Source organism: Sminthopsis crassicaudata, chromosome 1 (assembly GCF_048593235.1).
Source record: "Sminthopsis crassicaudata isolate SCR6 chromosome 1, ASM4859323v1, whole genome shotgun sequence".
NCBI classification, from domain to species: domain Eukaryota; kingdom Metazoa; phylum Chordata; class Mammalia; order Dasyuromorphia; family Dasyuridae; genus Sminthopsis; species Sminthopsis crassicaudata.
In genome coordinates, this window is record NC_133617.1 from 733791011 (window position 1) to 733814491 (window position 23481).

Consider the following 23481-nt stretch of genomic DNA (forward strand, 5'->3'; position numbering starts at 1 on the left):
CAAAAAGCTTTTACAAATATTTTTTTAATATATAGGTTCTTTCCCCCTTTTTATGTCTTTGGGGCACAGACCTAGCTATGGTGTTACTGGATCAGAGGATATGCATAGACTGATAGCCATTTGGGGCATAGTACTAAAATGTTTTCCAGAGTGGTTGGATCCACTCATTCCTTCAACTTCAATTCACTAATTATTCTATTTCCCTTCACAGTCCCTAACTCTACCAATAGTTCTTTAGTGTACCATTTTTTTTTGGTCATTCCCTTTTAGCATTTCTTATTTCTAATAGTTTGACCTGGTACTTCAAAGTTGTTTTAATTTGTCTTTATTTAATTAAAAGTGAGTTAGAATATTTTGTTCATATGACTATGGATAGCTTTGATTTGTTCTACTGAAAATTGCCTGTTCATATCCTTTGAACTGGGGAATTTTCATAATTTGATTCAGTTCCCTATATATTTGAGAAATTATATCTTTATCAGAGAAATTTATTGTAAAATATTTGATATTGCTTTGTTGTCTATGATACCTTTTAGAAAAATATGATTTTCCTGATTATCTCTTTTAAGATGTATTTGCTTTGTATGCTTTCATGATTGCTATATCTGTCTTTACTTCTGCTAAAGCATAATAGCCCTTTATTTTAATTGTGTGTCTTTCTGTTTCAAATGTGTCTTTCATACACAACGCGTTGGATTCTAGTTTTAAATCCATTCTGCTATCTACTTATATTTTATGAGTGTGTTCAACCCATTCACATTCATAGTTATGATTACTAATTGTAGCTTCCTCCATACTATTTTCTTCTGATTATTCTCTCTTTTTATCATGTCCCTTCTTAAAGTCTGTTTTGTTTCTGAAGACTGCCTCCCTTAATTTGCCTTCCCTTTTGCGATATTCCCCCCTTTCTCCAAATTTCTTAACTTCTTCCCCTCCATTTCCCCTAGTAAGATAGATTTCTATACCCAACTTTGTGTGTGTGTGTGTGTGTGTGTGTGTGTGTGTGTGTGTGTGTGTGTGTATTCTTACCTCTTTGAACCACTTTTAAAGAAAGCAAGAATCAAGAACTGCCTGCCACTCCTAACTCTCCACTATAACAGCTCTTCCTTGTATATCACTTTCATGTGAGAAAAATGGTCCCCTTTTATCTTTTCTTTCTCCCTTCTCCCAAAGTATACCTTTCTCACCCCTAAATATTATTATTTTGGGAGGTCATCCCAATTTAATAACTCCTATCCATGCCATTTGTCTTTGTAGACTCTAAGTGCCCTAATAAATAAAAAGTTCTTAAGAGCTCTTCCCATATAGGAATGTAAAATTTAGCTTTACTGAATATTTTACTCTTACTCTTTCATATATATGCTTCTCATCTCTTATGTTTAAATATCAAATATTCTATTCAATTCTGCTCTTTTCACCAGGAATTCTTGGAAGTCCTTTTTTCATTAAATATTCAGTTCCCCCTGAAGGATTATATTCAATTTTGCTGGCTAGATTATTCTTGGTTGTAATCCCAGCTCCTTTATCTTCCAGAATATCATATTTCAAGCCCTCCATTCCAGATATGATGTGGCTGATGCATATTTTCTGATCATTATTATGGCTACCTGATATTTGAATTCTTTATTTCTGGCTGCTCTGCTATATTTTCTCTCTGACCTAAATGCTCTGGAATTTGGCTTCCTGGAAGTTTTTATTTTAGGCTCTCTTTCAGGAGATAATCAGTAGATTTTGTCAATATATATATATTTTAACTTTTGGACAAAAAATATTGAATCAGTTTTCCATCATAATTTTTGATAAATAAATTCTAGGCTCTTTTTAAATCATGGCATTCAGATAGTCCAATAATTCTTAAATTATCTCTTCTCAATTAAGTTTTCAGATCAGCTGTTTTTCCAAAGAAATCGTTTATATTTTCTTCTATTTTTCATTCTTTTAACTTAGTTTTATTGTTTCCTGAAGTTTCATGTATAATTTCCACTTGGCCAAATCTAATTTGTTAAAACATTTCTTTCAGTAAGCTTTTGTACCTCTTTTTTCATATGGTGAATTCTGATTTTTAAGATTTTTTTTCTTTAATGATTTTTTGTGTGTGTTTCTTTTACCATCAGGCCAATTCTGTTTTTAAAGTATTATTTTCTTTAGTTTTTTGTGCCTCTTTTACTAAGCTATTAATTTTCTTTTCCTAATTTTCTTGTACCATTCTAATTTCTTCTCCAGTTTTCCCTCTACCATTTTTAATTCATCTAGGAATTCTTTCTGGCCATGAGTCCAATAAACATTTTTTCTTTGAGGCTTTGTTTACAGCTGTTTTCACATTGTCGTCTTCTTTTACGTTTGTCTTGGTCTTCCTTGCCACTATAGTAGCTTTTTATGTTCAAAGTTTTTTTTTTCTCTTAATTTTTGTTTATTTGTTTGTTTGCTTGTTTCTCTAGTCTATTTCTCTACTATTAACTTTATGTTAAAATTCAGCTTCTGCTCACCTGGGTATGGGGAGTCTTATTGTGCCATGCTTAAAGCTTTTCCTTAGTACTCAGAGGCTTTGGGGGGGGATTGCAAAGTTTTGGTGCTTCTGAATGGTAATATTCTGGGAAAGGTGTGGTCACTGATCTCCTGGTCTGCACTTATGTCTTTACCCAGAGAGAGAGAGCTTCTGTTCCCCTGCAGTCAAAAGGACTAGTATCCCTCTTGGTCTTGGAACTGTGACCAGGGTCCCTGTTCCCTTGTGATCAATTACAATTGTTCTTCTCTGCTCTGGAGCTATAACCCAGAACAGTTTATGTATAAATGTTGCCAACAAGTGCCAGCTGTGTCAGCCACAGGTCCCCTGTAATCTCCTTCTGATCACTCATACACCTGCCTTACAACCTCTGTGTTGAAATCTTCCAAAGCTGCTGTTGCTGCTTCCATAGCAGCCTCCATGGTTGAGGGTTGGTGCTTCTGCTTAGTCCTGCACCCACCCCAGTGTCCAGACCTCTCCTGAGGACCTTCCCAGTTATCTTAGGTTTCAGAAATGTCTCCCTCCGACCTTTTGTTGGCTCTGCTGCCCCCAAATTGGATTTGACTTAATTTAAAGTTATTTGGAGGGGAATAGCATTAGGAGAATTCCCAGTCTGTATTCTACCACCTTGGTGTCTGGGGCTTGAATCTGTGCATGTATGTCCTGGACCTCATTGACAGTCTGGTGAAATCTAGGGACCCCTTCTCTGAAGAATATTTTTAGATGCATCAAATATAAAGAAGCCCAAAGGAGACCAACTGAATGGAAATCATTATTAAATCTATATGTGTGTATATGTATAATACAAAATAAAATGCAAATATGCATTTGTGTATATATCTAGAGCTATCTTTAGGTCACCAAGTTAAGAACCAATGTTTTAGACTGATTCTCCCCCCTCCCCCAATTAGCTCTTGTTGATTGACTGATTGATTATAATCAAAAACAGTAGCTTTAACTATTCCACACTCAAAGAGAGAAAGTGTTTAAGCACATAAGGTACTCTTTACTAACTTCAACCTCCTAACCTAATATAGTCCTTTAAGCCATAAGAAACAGTTAGGTAGTAGCTTTGCAGGAGATAAAAGGCTGGGCCCTGAATCAGGAATACAAGTTCAAAATTGGCTCAGGATGCTTACTAGCTCTATCACCATGGACAGATCATTTAGCTTGTCTGCCTAAGTTTCCTCAAATTGTAAAACAGGGACAATAGCACCTATCTCCCAGATTTGTTATAAGCATTGGATGAGTTAAAGCTCTTAGAACTGGTTCTGGCATACTGTAGGTAATAAATTCACCCATCCTCCCTCCCTCCTTTCTTTTCTCATTCCTTTTTTCCCTCTGTTCTTCCTTCCCTCCTTTCCTTTCTTCTTTCCTTCCTTTTCCCTTCTCTCCCTCCCTCCCTCCTTCCTTCCCTCCTCCCCTTCTTCACTACCTCCTCCTTCCCTTCCTCCCTCTTTCCTTCCCTTCCTCCCTTCCTTCCTAAAAGCTCTTCTTTGGGTCATACAAACCCTTTAAATTCTGCCCTCCAGCCTTGCTTACCCTCCAGTTCTCTCTCTTCTCCCTCAGTTGCACCTCAGGCTCCAATCCCCCCACACAAAAGGAATGATCCTATTTAGGTTTGGGGTCTTTTCTCAAGATCTCACCCTCAGAATCCCTTGCTGCCCCCAAAGACTTTAAGAGCTCTAAGCTTCATTCCCTCAGGACTCCATCCTCCACTAGGTAACAGCAAAACTAATCTGATAAATGAATTCACTTTAATGAGTTGGAAAGTGTTAATAGCTTATCAGATTCACTCTTTTCAGGTAATACATTTGCATTTTAATGGAGGACATCTGGAGAGAGACAACCCAACTTAAAGGAATAGCTCCAGATGGGAATCCTGGCTTTGGCCCCTGGCCTAGGACCTGAGTCTCCACTCTAGGTTTCTTAAAGTTACTGAATTTTTATCCACACACTTCACCTGTTCAGGAATTGTCCTGATAATATTCTAAAATCTGCCTTGACTCACAATCTTTTTAAGTCAGGGATACATAAACATCTGGTTCCTTTGGCAGGAGTTAGAATACCGATCTGCCTAAGTGCTCCTCCTAGAACTATGGGCCTGAAAAGCCTCTGGGGTCACACTCTCAGAAAATCCACAAACATACACATCTCCATGCCACTTATTATTTTAGACAAGTCAAAAACCTCAGGAAAAAAAGGGTCTGAAAAGCCCTACTACAGTCTGAAAGTGTAGAGGGAGCTGAATAAAACATAGACCAGCTAAGCTCTCTTATCCCAAACACCACAGGTGTGAACCAGATGTCATGCTTTGCTTCTCCTGAGATTACAGCAAACAAATTTCATGCTTTTGGAATATTAAGTAGGTCCCAGATCAAGAAGTTTGAAATATATTAAAAGCATGCTCCTGAAGTTCAAAATACAGATAATCGCTTACAAATTACTGATTTCCTTTGGAGAGCAATTACATTTATAAATATGAATATAGTCTATATTAAACCATGAAAATGACACTCAAATACTGTCAAGAGTTTGATGTGCCTTTAGAAAAAAATTCAAAGCCCAGAATGCACTCTCACTCATCCCTTTGTCAAAAGGGTTGAAACTCAGAAAGAAAGATTGATCCAGGGGACTCGGGAATCTAAAGAATAACTCAAGAGTTAGTTGGGCTTCCTTCCTTCAGCAGGTTTCATGGTGATCATTTCCTCTTCACAGTTCTATCAGTAAAAACAATGACAAATGAAAGAGAAAGAGAGGAACTAAGAAAGAAATTTTGAGATTTTCTTAATGTGTAAATGTAGATGGAAGTATTTATTTTGTAGCTGAATCATTTTCTGAAATTATGGGTCTTTTCCTTCTCTATTTCTTAATTTTCTATTGTTTAAAGAGTCAAATCAACAAACATTTATTAAATGCCTACTATGTGTCAGACAGAATAGATACAAATAAAATCAAAGCAGTCTCTGGGCTCAAAGAGCTAAAGCAAACAATTTTGGACATATAAGCTACAGAGAGGAAAAACTGGGGTAGTCTCAAAGGGAAAGAAGGAGCATGGAAGTGAGGGAGATGAGAAAAATCTTTTCATGGAAGTTGTAGCTGAGACTTGGAGGAAGCCAGAACCCCCATGCAAAGGAGAACCTTCCTACTATTAAAGACAGTCAGTGAATATGCACAAAATCAGAAGGAAGTGAGAGGCAATAAGACTAATGTTATTGGATCATAGGTAAGGGGAAGGGGGTTGAAGACTAGAAAGAGGCTTTAGGAGAAAAGGCTTTACCACCTAGATGATTTTTTATTTGTTTCTGGAAGTAATAGGGAGCTGTTACAGTGTACTGGACAAGTGGGAGGAAAGAAAGAGTGAGATGGTCAGAGCTGAGCTTTAGGAAGATGGCTTGGGGAGTTGAGTGGAGTTTAGACCAGAGTAGAGAAAAACCAGGCAAAGAGAGCAAAGAGAAGTCTGTTGTGTCCAAATGCCACATGATGATGGCTGGTACCAGGGTGCTAGCAGTTCCAGGAGAGAAAGAAATACATCCCCCAGATGTTGGAGGTTAACACCAGAAATGGATTAAACTAACAATGGCAAAGGAGAAGCAGTATGGTAGACATAACATGGTAGAGAAAGGACTTCCCAAGGACATCCATTCCTTACTGGATGCAGTAATAAATGCTGACCTAATGCTGCATTTAATACTATTTTATAACATCCAAAAGTCTCTTTACATTCCGGGCCAAAGAAAGCTGTTCAAATCATTTAGGTGGTGGAACTCCACTGCTCTAGTCTAAATGTCTATTAACTTGCCCTGGATGTAAGGTCTTTTCTGAACTCAGATTTCTCTCTAGCAGTGGAAGGATTTGCCTGATTGAAGCCTAATTTATTCTACTTTTATCCCACTGCTTGGTTTTGGCATCTCTCAGACAGGTTTGCTTCTCATCATCATATTATTATCACCTAATAAGTCCACTGTGCCAATTCAGAGGGGCAAGTCAGAGAGCTTCAGTTTGAATTAAGGGAACCTTGCTCACTTTGTAGAGGGTTAAATTGCCCTGGATCCAAGGACTTCTCCAAATTCTGATGTCTCTCCAGTAGTGGAGGGATTTGCTATTTATCCTTGAGTTTGTTTTTTATTTAGTCCCTTTGATTTGATTATATGCAACTTTGCTGCTCTAATAAAAAGCATGGAAAAGAATTTCCTTCTTTTCTTCCAGATAATTCTCCTCCCTTATGGAAGGAAAACCCAAATATCTTATTACCAATGGGGACTTGAGTACCTTGATGATGAAAATGCTTAAAAGACATGACAGAAAGCCAAAGCAAATGAGCTTTTTGCAAAGTATCTTTCTAAATTCAGGGAAGTGATTAGTTTTGGTCAAACAAGCACCATATGGAATGGTGGCCTTTCTTTGGAAGCTCTACACTTAGCTAAAAATTTCCCCTTTCTTTGAAATTTTTGGAGTTGGTGCCTTGCCACATCTTATGAGGGATACTTCTAAACAATTTATGTAGCATTTGTAGTCTTGAATATTAAAAAACAAAAAACTCATCTTTAACCATTTATTAGGTGCACATTCCTCTTGGCAGCCAGTGTCTTCTCCACAAGTAATGGGGGTGATTGTCGGGGGATAGAGAATGGGAAATGAAAATATATATTATTACTATAAAACAGAAAACATCCTCAAATGAAATAATAAGCAAACATTTATTACTAGGCTCAGTGCCATTAAAATATTTCAAATGGAGAACACATTTATATAAGATTTGACTTTCAAGTTTGGATTAATCAAATTTGCCTTTGATGAGACACCAATGGTTAACTGAGGCTTGACTGATTCATTAACATGTGGACCTTTCAGGAAATAGATGATTTTAAAAAGCAAAAAAAATTTCTGAAAGAAAAAAAGAGAAAGACTTCTGTTTGAAGAAACTGCCATGAAACCCCAGCCTGGCAATTTGCTAATCACCAGATCACAAATTTAGTAAAGTCCTTAGAATCCATTGGATCTAATGTGCTCATTTCACAAAGAAGCCTGAGAAAAGGTAAGTAATGTGATGAGGATGATACAGATAGCACATTTCTGAAACAGAACTTGAACACTATTCTTCATGAAGCCACTTATAATTCCATATCCATCACATTGCACAATTTCTCAATCCTGTAACCTCTGGACAAATGGAGATCTCAGACGGATGGGACAGAACTCTGATGAATGAGGCAAAAGACAAAGGAAAAGAAAAAGAGGAAAAATGAAACCAGTCTCTGTTTACAGACAAGGTCTTTTAAGGATGTTTCCTTGCCTCTCCCCCTTCTCACTATGACTTCTTGAAGGTGACTGCTCCACCTTTTGGGCAATCATTAGTTTTCCCTTTTTCAGCAATGATCTGCCCCATACTCCTTTGCAGAAGTCAGTCAGGCAGCAAGCATTTATTAAGTGGTTACTATGCAATCCCTAAACTATGGATATAAAGAAAGGCAAAAAATGGGAAAAAATCCAGTTCCTGTCTTCAAGGAACTTATATGACAGTACAGCAAATAATCTAAAAATGATTAAGTACAATAATAATAACAATGATAGCCAACATTTATATATATCCACAATGTATCAGGTACCATGTTAAACACTTTACACATATTATCTCATTTGATACTCAAAACAATTCTGGCAGGGTGGTACTATTAATACTCTCATTGTACAAATAAGGAAACTGAGTCAAACAGGTTACATGATTTGTCCAGAGTCACATATCTAATAAGTCTGAGGCTGGATTTGAATTTAGGTCTTTTTGACTCTCTCTAGGGCTGTGTGTGTATGTAAATATAATATATATATATATATATATATATATCCATATAAGCATGTGCACATACATATAGATAAACATACAAACACACACACAGCACAAGGAAAGTAATTTCAGAAGAAAAGCAGCATTGGGGAGTCAGTGAAAGGGTGAATAAAATCCATAGATGGTTTTCCATGGAAAGAATGTAAAGCAGATCAAAGTTACTAGATGGCTAAGTGGATGGAAAGAAGTAAAATGGAAGAAGACCAGGTCAGTAGTAATTCGACTGCCTAGAAAACTTCTTCTTCGGAGTTTTAAAAATTATCTTGTGATTAATAAAAAAATTGTATAGAAGCTGGTCATTGTAATTCAGAATTATATATTTTCAGGTAGTATTTCTTTTGTTAGAGAAAAATGATTTTCTCTATTTGTGGCAGCCCTTTTAGTAGTGGCAAGAAACTAGAAACTAAGTGGATGCCCATCAGTAAGAGAATGGCTGATTAAGTTATGGTATATGAATATTACGGAATATTTTATTGTTCTGTAAGAAACAATCAGCAGGATGATTTCAGAGAGGCCTGGAGATACAAAGTACTGATGCTGAGTGAAATGGGCAGAACCAGAAGATCATTGTACATGGCAACAATAAGATTATATGACGATCAATTCTGATGGATGTGGCTCTCTTCAACAATGAGATGATTCAAACCAGTGCCACTTGTTCAGTGTTGAAGAGAGCCATCCACACCTAGAGAGAGGACCATGGGAACTGAGTGTGGATCACAATATAGCATTCTCACTCTTTTGGTTGTTGTTTGCTAGCATTTTTTTTTTTTTACTCATTTACTTTCTTTTTTTTATCTGATTTTTCTTGTGCAGCAAGAACATTGTTGTCACAATGTCAAATTATCTGTGCATATGTTTTGAAAATAAAAACCAAAAAAGCTTTAATTTTTTTTTTATAAAAAACAAACCTGGAAATACTTAAAAAAAAAGAAAATTATTTGCTCACAGGAACAATCAAAGATCTAGAGCTAAGTTACAAATGACATTAAGATACAGTGGAGTTGACTGAATTACCCAGAGTCACAAAAGGAGTACATGTGGAACGCAGGATTTGAACCCAAGTTCTCTGCTATTGGAGCTAGCGTTCTCTTTCTGATTCTCTTAAGCTCCATCTCCCTTAGAAGGTCTTTTTTGTTTCTCTTGATTGCCAGTACCCTCTCCTTTAAGATTACCACAATGTTGTGCACACAGTAAATACTTACTAAAAGCTTATTGATTGGTTCATTGTTTGATTGGCAACAAATGGCAGAACTGGGAACAATGGCTATATCATTTTTGGTTAACATTTTAGTTTTGAGGGAAAGAATAGTTTCTTACCCAAATAAAGTTCCCTCCTAGTAGAATGGGCTATTTCTAGAAGCAGGGAGCTCTCCCTCCCCAGAGAATTTCAAAGATAGGCAGGATAATAAGCACATGGCAGGGGATTCTCTAGATCAGGGAGGGACACACTGGACTAGAATGCCCTTTATGGTAGAGGGGAGACCCTGCTGTTTGGGGACAGTAAATCAATTGTTTGAAAAATACTAAAATGCCCAAGAAGCCAATTGAACAATCTCTTTACTACTGAAGTAAATTTTTTTTTTTTGGGGGGGGAGAGAGGATTTAATATTTATTTTCCATTCACGTAAATACTGCTCCAAAGTGAGGAACATTTTTATACATCCTAGTAAATGGGAACATTTGTTGCTTATCATCCTCTTTTTAGTTAGTCCCTTGTTATGAAGATCTAATTTACCTCTCTGCTCCATAAAATACCATTATTATGTTAACATGTTTTATTAAATATGAAAGATTCTGAACTGCCTTGTGGAGGTAATTGTCTCATTTTCAGCAGGATTCTACAGCGAGCTGGTTTAGCTTCCAGAAATGAAATATAGTAATTAATGGACTGTCAAGCAACTAATGCACATTTTAAAAAATATGAGTGAAATTAGCTGTGCATCCCACTGTTTTCACTGCAGACTAGGGCTAAATGACTGTTTGAGACTTTTTACATTCATGTAAATCCAACCCTGAAATTAAAAAATAATAATAATGTGATTGCATCCCTGTACTAAAACATCTCTGTAGGAATGACTGATATACCTGGATGTTCATGGATTTGGACACTAAAAAGGTAAAAGCACACAGTAGGTATTTCTCTTTGATGAATTAGATTGTATGAAATAGTGGTATGTGTTAGATGTCTGTGGATTTTGGTATGGCAAACTAGTCACTGATTTTATGGGCAGAAAGGCATAATAGGTAAAGTAACAATGATGAGATGAATAAAATATTTTCTAGAAGCTGTACTTTCAAAGTAAAAATTTCATGTAAATAACCCACACACATATTTAGGCCATGTTTAATAAAGGTATGAAATGAATTAGAATAAACTAAATAAATAAGACCTGGAGGGCCCAACTGAATACCAGAATTCAATAAACTCAGGAATGTAAATTAATGGACAAGGGTCTTACTTTGGACAAAAATTGCTAGGAAGATTGGAAAGTAATTTGGCAGAAAGTAGGTTTAAGGTAGCATAATGAACTCGAAATAAGTGATATAAAAGGTCATATGATTTTTTAAAAAAGAAGAAAAACCATATAGAAGTATTTTTCACACCAATGGTTAAAGGGGAAAGCATTAACCAAAGAAGGGATAAAAGATGAACATAAAAAATAAAGTAGGTTACTCTGATGACGTAATACTAACCATCAGTACAAAAACAAAATCAATGTAGCTAGAATGTGCAGAAAAACTGGGAACAATTATTGGATCTTATAAAATGCTAATTAACAAAATATATAGAAAACTGGTAAATATGTAAGGCAAAAATATCATTTCCTAATAGAGAAGTGGTCAAAGAATATAAATAAACAATTTTCAAAGTAAAAATCTGAAACTATCAATAATCCAAGGGAAGTTTTCTTCAAATTACTAACAATAGAGAAATGAACATTAAAATAACTCTGAGATTTCTTCTCATACTCAAAGTGAAAAAAAAAAGATAAAATAACAAATGGTCAACAATGAGGTATGAGAAAATTGAATTAATAACAGTGTTACTCGCTTCATGAATTAGTCCAATAGTTCTGAAAAATAATTTACAATTATGTGGACATTCACTAAACATTTTTCCCTTTGACCTGAGGATCCTGCTGCTAAGCAGATATCATAAATACATAGAGAAAAACCCCATATATATACATATATGTAAATAAAAGTCAATAGCAGTACTTCCTGCAATCACACCAACACAAAACCATCTCTCCAAAATAAAGCAAAACAAAAACACAAAAATAAAGACAAAAGTCTGGAAACAATGAGGATGGTTCATCAACTAGGGAATGAGAGAACAAATTGAGGTATACGAATGAAACATACTACTCTTATGTCATAAAAATTAAGAATATGAAGAATTCAAAGAAAAGTAGAATGACATATAAAGTGATGCTAGGCAAAGCAAACAGAACTAAGAGAACAAGAGAACAATAGCTATAATAACTAAAATAGTGAAAATGAAAAGAATACCAGAAGACAATCTAACCCTGATGAATTTTATAGACAGTTACATGTCTCCTAAGAAATAAAATACAACTCTCCTTCCTAACATAAAAGAGGCAGTGGACTAAAGATGCTCAATGTCTCACATGTTTTTATATGTGTTCGCTCTAACAGTAGTTTTGTTTGATTTTTTTTTCTCCTTATTCAGAAGGGATAATTCAACAAGGTGGCTGGTTAAAAGAAAATTGCTCTGCTAACAATAAAACTTTAAAAAAAAAGATTTTCGACAGAATGCATATCATTGACATAAAGGTACAAAGAATACAGGGACTCATGGCATTTATCATTCATTCCTGACTCAGTAAAGCAAAACATGATCTGAAAGGCTCCCCTCCAAAAAAAGTATCTTCCATAAATGAATTCATGAAGCATTCATGAATGAAAAAGTTTTTATTAAGTGCTTTATCTAATGGGCACAAAGCTATGTTAACTTTATATAAGATTCTTTGAAAGAAACAACTATAAAGCTAAACCTTAAAGGTATGATGTATTATCATTTTTATAATTCAATTTTCCTTTGATTATCAATATCAAATGAAGCCAAAGGTAAAATAAAAAAAAAAAAACTGACAGATGCTTGTCAAAGCCAGTCATTGAAGGATGTTCTGTATAGCATGTTCATGGAAGAGTTTCTATAAAGATAGTAAGGTGCTTGTTTCTAGATCACATATCATTGTCCTTATCAAGTCTCAGAGTACCACTGAGATTCTCACTGTCATTTGTGAGAACCAAGTCCAATTAAAGGGGATCAGACTAGCAGTCTATACAGCAAAATTAAATGATTGAAATCTATATACAGTGCAGACTATAATATACAGTTAGACTGAAAATGAATTTTTAATCTAATTACATGTTATAGTCTGTACTGTACATATATATTATATAAATATAAAGAAAGAGAGAAAAGAAGAAAGAAAGAAAGGAAGGGAGAGAGAGAGAGAGGAGAGAGAGAGAGGAGAGAGAGAGAGAGAGAGAGAGAGAGAGAGAGAGAGAGAGAGAGAGAGAAAGAGAGAGAGAGAGAGAGAGAGAGAGAGAAAGAAGGAAAGGAGAAGGAAGGGAGGGAGGAGGGAGGGAGGGAGGGAGGGAGGAAGGAAGGGAAGGGAGGGAGGGAGGGAGGGAGGGAGGAAGGAAGGGAAGGTAGGAAGGAAGGAAGGAAGGGAAGGAAGGAAGGGAAGGAAGGAAGGGAAGGTAGGAAGGAAGGAAGGAAGGGAAGGAAGAAAGGGAAGGTAGGAAGGGAAGAAGGAAGGGAAGGTAGGAAGGGAAGGAAGGAAGGAAGGAAGGAAGGGAAGGTAGGAAGGGAAGGAAGGAAGGAAGGAAGGAAGGAAGGTAGGAAGGAAGGAAGGAAGGGAAGGAAGGAAGGAAGGAAGGAAGGAAGGAAGGAAGGAAGGAAGGAAGGAAGAGGAAGGAAGGAAGGAAGGAAGGAAGGAAGGAAGGAAGGAAGGAAGGAAAGAAGGAGGAAAGAAGGAAGGAAGGAAGGAAGGAAGGAAGGAAGGAAGGAAGGAGGAAGGAAGGAAGGGAAGGAAGGAAGGAAGGAAGGAAGGAAGGAAGGAAGGAAGGAAGGAAGAGAAGGAAGGAAGAGAAGGAGGAAGGAAGGAAGGAGGGAAGGAAGGAGGGAAGGAAGGAAGGAAGGGGGAAGGAAGGAAGGAAGGAGGGAAGGAAGGAAGGGGGGAAGGAAGGAAGGGCAGGAGCAATGGGAGGAGAAGGAAGGAAGGAAGATAGTATTTATTAAGTACCTACTATGTGACAGGCATTGTGCTAAACATTGTACAATATGATCTCATTTGATCTTCACAATAATCTGCCATCCATTGACCAGACATAAGTAAAGCCAAAGGTAAAATTAAAAAAAAAAAAAGTTGACAGATGCTACCAAAGCCAGTCAATGAAGGATTTTCTGTATAGCATGCCCATGGAAGAGTATCTATGAAGATAGTAAGGTGTTTGTTTCTAGATCACATATCCTTATCCTTATCAAGTCCCAGAGTACCACTGAGATTCTCACTGACATTTGTGAGAACCAAGTCCAATTAAAGGGGATCAGACTAGAAGTCTATACAGCAAAATTAAATGATTGAAATCTATATACAGTGTAGACTATAATATACAATTAGACTGAAAATGAATTTTCAATCTACATATTGTAGTTATGTAATTATATCTGTAATATGATAGAATAGGATTAAATGGCCTTTTGAAATCCACTTCCACTGTTAGCCTGTGATATTGGTTATTAAGGGTCTGAGGAAAAATCTGAACTCAGTTGTTCCATACAATATTACTGCTCAGCCATCTTTTCACCACCAATAACCAACCTGTAATGATGAGTAGCTATGAGTTATGGAACACTGCTACTTCTGAAGAATCAGCATTATGGGTGACATGAAAGACAGCCAAGAGACATATGTGTTTAAGCAGGCTTCTGTATAATTCCACCAATTATTAACAAAGAAGAAATCTCATTTAAAATATTATTCCACTAGGTCATTCTAAGAAAGGAAGATGGTTATATTAACTCCAAAGAGCCCCAAACTACATGACATCATGAGTTTTGAACCAGTACCTACAGGCATATACTTTGAGTAAAGATGAAGAACTTATGGGAGTAAATGGATGAGAACTGTACATAATGAACAGATATGGCAAAGGGGTCTTCTATATCAACTGAGAATATTAATCAATTAGCTTCCAATCCAATGAAGAATTAGGGTAAAAAAGTTCTCTGTATAAATCGGCACTTGATATGGGTTCTTCTTCATCTTTAATTGATGGCCATTTTTTAACCCTTCCAATTGAGAGAATTATTATTAAATTTTTAAAAATTGAGGGAGATACAGGTTTTTTTTTTTCCCCACTTCTCTCTTTTTATTCTCTGGGTCAAATTCATTTTTAAAGGACGATGTTGACAGTGAGATTGGATTAAGTTTCTCCTAATTTTGTTTAGACCCCACCCAATTGGAGAAGTCAACTGTGTTCTATTCTGGCTTGGGTCAGGGAGTGGGTCAGCAAGAGTGATCACTCACTCATTAGAATAAATCCACCATTCATTATAATATTCAGTCTTTTCATTGCCTGTTAACCAAGCCAAGTTGATTGCTTCCTTCACTCATATATAAGTGTTGAATGGATTCTATGAGGGTTTTTTGGCATTCAAGAGTATAACTGACCCTTTTTATTAATTACCCACTAGGTATAATGAATAAAGTGATTAATTACTCAGAAACTATGTCTCTCAAACTTTAGATATCACACACTATAGAATTCACATCTCTCTTCAAAGTTATTTTTTTAAACCCACTGAAATGCAGAGTATCAGCATCATGATTTAAAGATTTTCAGTATGATTATAGAAGGAAGTTTTAGTGGCTCAATTTTAAAATGCACAAATTAAGTGTTTTTAGTCTCAATTAATATCACTGTAAGATTGCATGTATTGGTAAAAAGGAAGTTTACTCATTTAGGAATTTCCCCATATAAATGAAATTACATGTTCCTTTCATTATGAATATGGTAGTAGATTATGTCTCAAAATGCTTCATAATCATCTAAAGTACAGTTTTCAAGAGTACTAATCATCTAGGCCTCTGGAAAAAAAGCAGCTTGTCCAGTCCTTCTAATGTCACATTTCGTTATCACTCAATATATATCCACCTTCACTTTTCCACACCGTCTGACACTAGGAATGAATCAGTAGGAATGAATCTTATCTGATCTTCATCTGAAGAATGATTCTTTACTTTGTATAATACACATATGGTGTTCCTTTGAAAACTTCACATCTTAATTCAATCATCTTTCATTTATAGTTTTCTTGGGGGAAATTTTTAACGTGACAATTTAAAAAAATTCACAAATAAGCCTTTTTTTGTTGTTTTCATTCCAATAAATCTCAATTTAGTATCATCTTATAAATTACATGTGTATAGCAAAATATCTCTTTCACAATGCTTCACTAGAGTATAATGTGTGGTTTTCAAGAAAGCTTTTCAAGTCAGTTATGAAAAATAGAAATCCTTATTGTATAAAATGTGTAATTTGATCATCTGATCAAATTTTCTTTCTTTTTTTTTTTTTGTGTGTGGAATTGTTACTTCTGGGGGTACAAATCTTCAAAAGTGACACAGGTTTTTGAGTCCCTGCAGTTCTTCTCATGTGCAAAAGTTTCTGGAGTCACAGTGATACCAGTAGGGAAGATAGTATCTTCAAAGTGCTAGGTCAGAGTTCCTAAGCTTGCTATTTTCAGCAAGACTCCTCAATCATTCTAACCTGTATCTGACTGCCTGCACTTTCCCCCATCCCACTATTGATCATTTCTGCAGCTCTGGAATAAACATCATGAAATTCTTATGTGGTTTTAACATTGGGGTAAGAATTGTTGATCTGGAAGGGAAGGGATGGGGCAGAAAGCCAGATGTAGGGGAATTTTCTGGGACTGTGAAATTCTGATCATGGACAAAATTGTTAAAATCAAATCAGAAAAGGAAGAGTTTCATAAACTTTTGGTGTTGGAGAGGGGCTCGAGGACCTTAGAAAAATTGATTCAGAAAGATTGCCCACATATCAAATTCAGGAATATCTGACACTGCTTGGTCAGTTGAAATTGATCTGCATTTGGGGTTGTTTTTCATTTTTGTTCTCTGCTGCATTCCCTCCCATGTGTAAGATTTGGGGTGCTAGCCTTTGTTGAAAATTTCTCTTCTTCCCTTCAAAGATAAAGAAATAAAAATAATGTGTCTGAAGTAATCCACGATCTCCTCAATTAAAATCATATATCAATATGTCTGTTTAATTCATATTAGTTACTAAACTTAGAGTCAACTCTATATAATAATGCCAGCTCATTTATTTATTTACTTAATATGCATCTATTAAACAATGACTATACTTTAGGTACAAGATTCTGGGGATAGAAAGCCCTCAAAGGCCCTATCAGCTATATTTCCAGCCACATCTTCACTTCTATCCCCCAATTCTACTATTTTCATAGGTAAAAGTTCAAGGTTTTCACAGTCTTTTACAAATTATCTTATTTTATCCTCATAGCAACCCATTTTCCATTTTGCAAATTCAGAAATGGACTTCAGGGACACAACTAGTGTGAATCAGAATTCTGTTCAAGTTTTTCTATCTCCAAGTTAAACACTCTCTTCACAATGCAACATCATTATCTCTAGATCTTGGGCAAGTAATTTCACTTCTCTGAGTCTCCTTTTCCTCATCTGACCTGTGACAATTTAAATTTCCAAATCATACTCTATACCTTTCTTCACCTCTGTCCTGGCCTCCTACAAGAGTTTCACAATTAATCTCACTGCCTCCTACTCTCTTCTCTCCAATTCATCTATCCCAATTTTATATTCTTAAAAACAAAACAAAACAAAACAAAAAAAAACCAACTAGATCAGACCATAATGATATTAATTAGCTTCCTATTTTCTTTAAACAAGAGTTCTTAATCTATTGGGTCCAAGGGGTTATGAACAGAATTCATAGTTTCCGTAAACTTGAATGGGAAACATGTACTTAATCTGTTATAACTGTTTTCCTTTGTAATCTATTATTTTAAGAATTTAAAAGCATTCAAAGAAGGATCTGGAAGAAAATTAGAGGATCCAAGATGCAAAGAAAGGTTAAGAATTCTGCCTTAAAATAAAACAGAATCCTTACTTTGGCATTTAATGCCCTTCCCAATAAAACTCTCACCTATTCTCCCCATCATATTTTATATCATTTCCCCTTAAGAAATGGTCATTACAGTTAAACTGTTCTGGTAGTAGGTTTTTTGAACATGACCTTCATTCTCCTCTCTCTGGTCCTTTATATAGGTATCCCTGAATGGTACAGCCTCAGTCAAACTGAGACCTATTGAAGACCTCACCATACAAAGACCAAGGTCCCCCATTTCATTCAGGGCCATCTCTAATGGTCCTGATCCATCTTTGCTCACTGGCCCAGAAGGCTCTGGAGAGAAAAGTGAGGCTGGTGACTTTGCATGACCCTTCTTCCCTTCAATCCAATTCACTCGGTCATCTTGGACCTCTTGGAGAAGGAAGGACAAATACCAATAGACAGCCCTCCTGTGTCTGGAAGGCATTTTCTGCTCATTGCTATTCAGTCATATCCAACTCTTTGGGACCTCATTTGGAGTGTTTTTGGCAAAGATACTGGATTCTCTGGCTATTTCCTTCTCTAGCTCATTTTCTAGAGGAAGTTATTGAGTGTTAAGTGTTAAGTGACTTGTCCAGGTCACATACAAGTGTCTGAGGCTAGATTTGAACTTAGGAAGTTGAGAGAGAGAGAGAGAGACAGAAAAGAAGAGGCAAGAAGAGAGAAGAGGGAAAGAATAGAGAGACAGACACAGAGGAGAGAGATAAAAAAGGACAGAGACAGACAGACAGGCATAGGAGAAACAGAGATCAAGAAAAATAGACAAAGACACAGACATACATACAGACACAGATACACACTCACACAGAATTTAATTCTCCATCTTCATTGGCTGATGGCTGTACAACAGATTGAACATTGGTTTTAGAGCACTTGGGTAGGAATATTTTAATTTCCTTCAGATAATAATTTTCCCAGATGATAAAATGCTATTTTTAATGAAACAAAATATCCCTAATTGGCTGTGAAGGGAGATAAACTCTGAGATAAACATTGCATAAATAATTTAAGTCCTTCCATCTGGGGAACCTTCTCCTGAATCAAAGAGCCAGTTTCCACATTAAGATTGGGGATGCATTATTTTTAAAATAGTATTTAAGAATGTTTATCACTATCTTTTGATATTACATCACCTTCATTTCTGAAAATATCTCTCTACCCTACCCCTGTCTAGAAAGCTCCTCTTTGTTACAAAGAATAAATAAATACTTCTTTGAAAATAAAGCAATTCAATCAAACTAACAAATCATCTAAATCTGGCACTGTATGCAACTGTCTAATAGTCCATTTCAGAAAACAAAGGATAAAGACATCAGGTATTTTTTAAGTTTATATTTGACCTGGAGAAAAGAAATCATCACAGAATAGATGGTTCAGGTCAAATAAAATGCCAGGCATCTTTTTGCCATTTGTGATGAATAGTACATATTTAGACGTTCTTGAACTTTCTTACTCTGTTTACCAATTGCACAATTCCTTTTCAATGCTGTTTATCTTACATTGGGAATAATGACATACTGACTCCCTTCATTGGTTGTCATCAATAACATTACACAAAATGGCCATTAGGAGATATTGATAAGTGATATAAATAATGGTCAAAGAATATAAACAGTTTTTAGAAAAAGGAATCAAAGGCCTCTACGCTCATTGAAAAAAGGCTTACTATTTACTATTAGTATTTACTAATAATTACTATTAGTATTTGTAACTCCTTACTATTAATATTTACTAATAATTAAAGAAATGCAAATGAAAAGAAGCCTGAAATACTACTTCATACTTATCTGATTGGCTAACATGACAGGAAAAAAAAAAGATAAGTGCTGGTGGGGAGTGAAAAAGTTAGGGACACTAATTCGCTATTGGTGGAGCTGTCAAATGGTCCAATCATTCTGGAGAACAATTAGGAATTACCTCAAAGGTTTATAAAATTGGGCAAATACTTTGACTTAGCAGCAAGTAAGTCCGTATCCCAAAGAGATCAAAAGAAAAAGAAAAGAATCCATGTGTGCAAAATATTTAAAGCAGTTTCTTTTGTAAGAGCTGGCATAGAACACAGAAAATGCTCCATCTTCTCATCCTATCTAGCTATTCAGCCATCCTTCAAGGAATTCTGATCATCTACTGCAGCTTCCCTTTCCATACCCTCAGAATAAACTCCATTCCCTGGTCACCTCTCTCCCAACTGAGCTAACAACATCTTTTTGCTCCTAGAGTGACCAAACCTATATTTAAAAAATTGAATCCCCAATATTTAGCAAAATGCCTGGTACATAGTAAACCCTTAAGAAATAAATTCTCATCGTTCATATTGAATGCCACAATTTCATTCTTTTTCCCTTCTAGTTCTGTAACTAAAGCTATTTCTTATCTATGCTACACAATAAGCAAAACACTTTGAGGATATCTCATTTCCCAATTGTCAGCATGGAATATTTGACAGTTTATTACTAGAAATAGATCATAGAATCACAGATTTGGAAGTGGAATGAACTTTAGGTCATGTGAACTTATCCCTACTATAAGCAGATGAGGAACTTGAGCCTTAGAATTGAAATAATCACAGTATAGAGGCTCCTTGGAGTCAGAGATGTTCCATTTTGTCATCGTATCTCTAGGACCTAGCATTGTACCCAGAATGTAGTAGATACTTAATTAATGCACATTAATTGACTATCTAAGGTTCTATAATAAATAAGAGGCAGAGCTAAGATATGAATATAGGTCCTCTGATTCTAAATAAAATCTTTTTTTCCACTGCTTTTATCAATTTGCTACCAATTTGTGAGGTATTTTGGAATCAGCCAGGTCTATGAAATCAGAGTAGATAAAGCAAAGGTAAACATTACTAGGTATAAGAAAAGAGTATGATTCCTGTTCACTAGTTGTTTTATTGATACATAGAAGAATCATCCTCTCTTATGTTTATTGTGCGCACACACACACACACACGCACACAAATATATCTGCTTAATCCCAACTAATAAAGTAACCAATTCCTATTAGAAGAGGGCCAGATTTCTATAATCAATGGTGTGTTGATAAACATTTAACATCTGGCTCTCCAAAATTTATAATATATACATAGAACATAGTTTTATGTTTGTCTAGCTGGAGTTATTAACATTTTCTCCATTGTTTTTTAAAGACTACAATCAACCCAACAACAAATCAAGCCCTGATTTATAGCATTTGCTAATTTCTGAGGTGCAAATGCTCACACTATAAATTTAACAATCTGCTCTTTGCAACAGCTGGAACCTGTGTTAGCTTGCTCTTTCATATCCCTATCTGTAACCCATCATCCCTAGAAACAGTAGGGAAGGAAGTTAGTTTTGTACTAACTTGATATTCATGAAAAAATCTATTTCTTTAGCCTAAAACAAAATTATGTTAACATTAATTACCTTATCATTAAGCAAAATGGCTATTTATCCCTATCTTCCATGATGCCTTCATTTTTTTTTGTATTAATGCTTTTTTGTACTCCTTGTAATGCTGGGAAGGGTAAGAATCTATATTCTAATTGGATTTTCCCTAGGCATATTTTTAAATTCCTTAATAAAATAGATGTATAAAAATAATTCCCAAAATTGACAGAAAAGTCATTCGGTGCAAATTTAATGTTGAGTTTTAAAGTCATGATGTAAATGTCTGGAGAAGGAAAATTGAAAAAATAAATAAAATATTTTCTTCTTGAGGAAAAATGTTGAGGGTATATCTAGCTGTTCTATTATGCAAAAAAGACACATAATAGAAAAAATATATTATGCTTGCTTGCATTCATTGTCCTGATTTTTACAAGACCAAAATAAACAGACAATGAAATTAAGTTTTTGTAGTTTTGAGATGCTTTTAGATTTTCAAATGCTAACATATACAACACATACATATATGTGTGTGTGTCTGAGCGTGTGTAAGAGAGAGACAGACAGACACAAAGAGAGAGAAACACAGAGAGAGACAGAGAGAGAGAGAAAGGGGGGAGGAGGGGGAGGGAGAAGAAGAGGGAGGGAAGGAAGGAGGGGAGGGGGAGAGAAATAGGGAGGAGGAGAGAGACATACATTATAGTTACAGATGAAACTAAAGATATAAGAAAGATGCAACTAAAGGGGAGGGCAGATCATGCATTCTTTCTTTGGAAGGGAAGATTAAGAGATTAGCAAAGCTGGTTTCCTTTCATTGTCAAAACTAAAAATCATTTCCTGAGGTACTTATCAGTTTGCTTGGCAGTGTACATGATGATACATTGCTGCAAATGATTATTGAATAGAGAAATTCTATGAAGAACTCAACAAAATACTCCAAACCAAGTCTGATATTCTGTGATGGCAATACCAAGGTAGGTATGGGGGATGGCTAAAATTTGGAAATATGGTTCGACGAAATCCTTTAAAATGCTTGTTTATCTGTTTATTGAAGAAACAAAAGAAGCCAGAGGCCAGTAAATTATTCTGAAATCTCCTTCTTATATGTTGTGAATATGTTTCTGTAAAAAGAGCCAAAAATCCCGGGGATTATAAGCATCAGTGAATATCATAAGAAATAAAACAGAATATAGCTCGATAGACAGGAGGTGACTAGTTACTCATGTTAGTCATTTCTGAATAAGCTGTCTGTACTCAGATCAATAACTAGGTAAAGTGTCAAAATCGTTCTCATAACAGAAGGAAAGCTGAAGATGAGAAAAGGCATGATGTGTAATAGCAATATTCACAAAGTGATTTATTCAAATTAATTATTAGAGCTGAAAAATGGGAAATGGATAAGAGAAAAGCCAGTGATGTTGATTACTACTGCTTTCTAAAGATGCTTAATCGATGTACAATTATTACCACAACAAAAAATAGTAGACTACATCAGAAATAAACAAACAAAACCCCCAAAACACTCATGCCCATTACCAAACAGTAAGATTTACAGGCCAAGGGCAATCTTTGTTTAAAACATATTTATGGCCAAACATGAAGGAGGAAGTTCAGGTAGCCAATAAAAACAAAAACAAACAAACAAAAATTCATTAAGGACCTGGTATGTGCTAGGTAACTATTCTGAGCACCGGTGATACAAAGAAAGGCCAAACTATGCCTATTTTTTAAAGAGCTCATTCTACTGGGAAAGATAAATTACAAGTAGTGTTGCCTCATAAAATAGCAAAGAAGTAGATAGGAAAAAGTAGTCTGACACATGTTTGGCATGAAATCCACTTAAGCCATACCATTGTAACAGAAATTATGTAAGACACGGGTAGGGGGAATAAAATGAAACAGCTTTGCCAGCATTTTTAGTAAGACTGATTTTGGATCAAAGAATTTATTATCAGAAGGAAGTTTCAAGAACATAATTCCCTTCATTTCATCAATGAAAAAGGTGGGAGCCCAGGGAAGTTCTGAGTGAATTGTATAGGACAATAGGAACTAGCATCCCAGTAACAGTGATCAGATAAGATGAGTTATCCAGTTCCATTCACTGTTTCCCTGGGCACTGTAAAAGGCACTGAGGATATAAAGAGAAAAAAGAAAAAAAAATCCACATTCTGAAGTTGACATGTCTTCAAATCCTGCTGTTGTGCATTGACTCTAAGTGAATCTGAACAGCAAAAATAATAATAGCCCACATTTACATAGCACTTTGAGATCTGCAAAGTGCTTTACATCTATGCTCACTTGATTTCAAGCTATATAGCACATTGTTATATATAGATGTAATAGGGTTAATATATGTAATTCACCTGCCTTTGCTGGGCTTTCTATTCCTTCTCTCTATAATAGAACAGACCAGATGGCTTCTGAAATCCCTTCTAAATTTAAAGCTATGAATCCTATGATACCGTGACACTTCTGGCTTTCTTGGTTTAACAGAGAGTCAAATTTATTTAGGTAAAAATCTGGCAAAAATCAACTCTGCTTTGAGCAAC

At 35.6% G+C, this 23481-nt stretch overlaps 1 protein-coding gene across 2 annotated transcripts in view; it reads right to left on the minus strand.

Annotated features, from left to right (window-relative positions):
• Positions 1-23481, minus strand: part of PTPRG (protein tyrosine phosphatase receptor type G) — an 807880-nt gene that overhangs the window by 292108 nt on the left and 492291 nt on the right. The window lies entirely within an intron of this gene.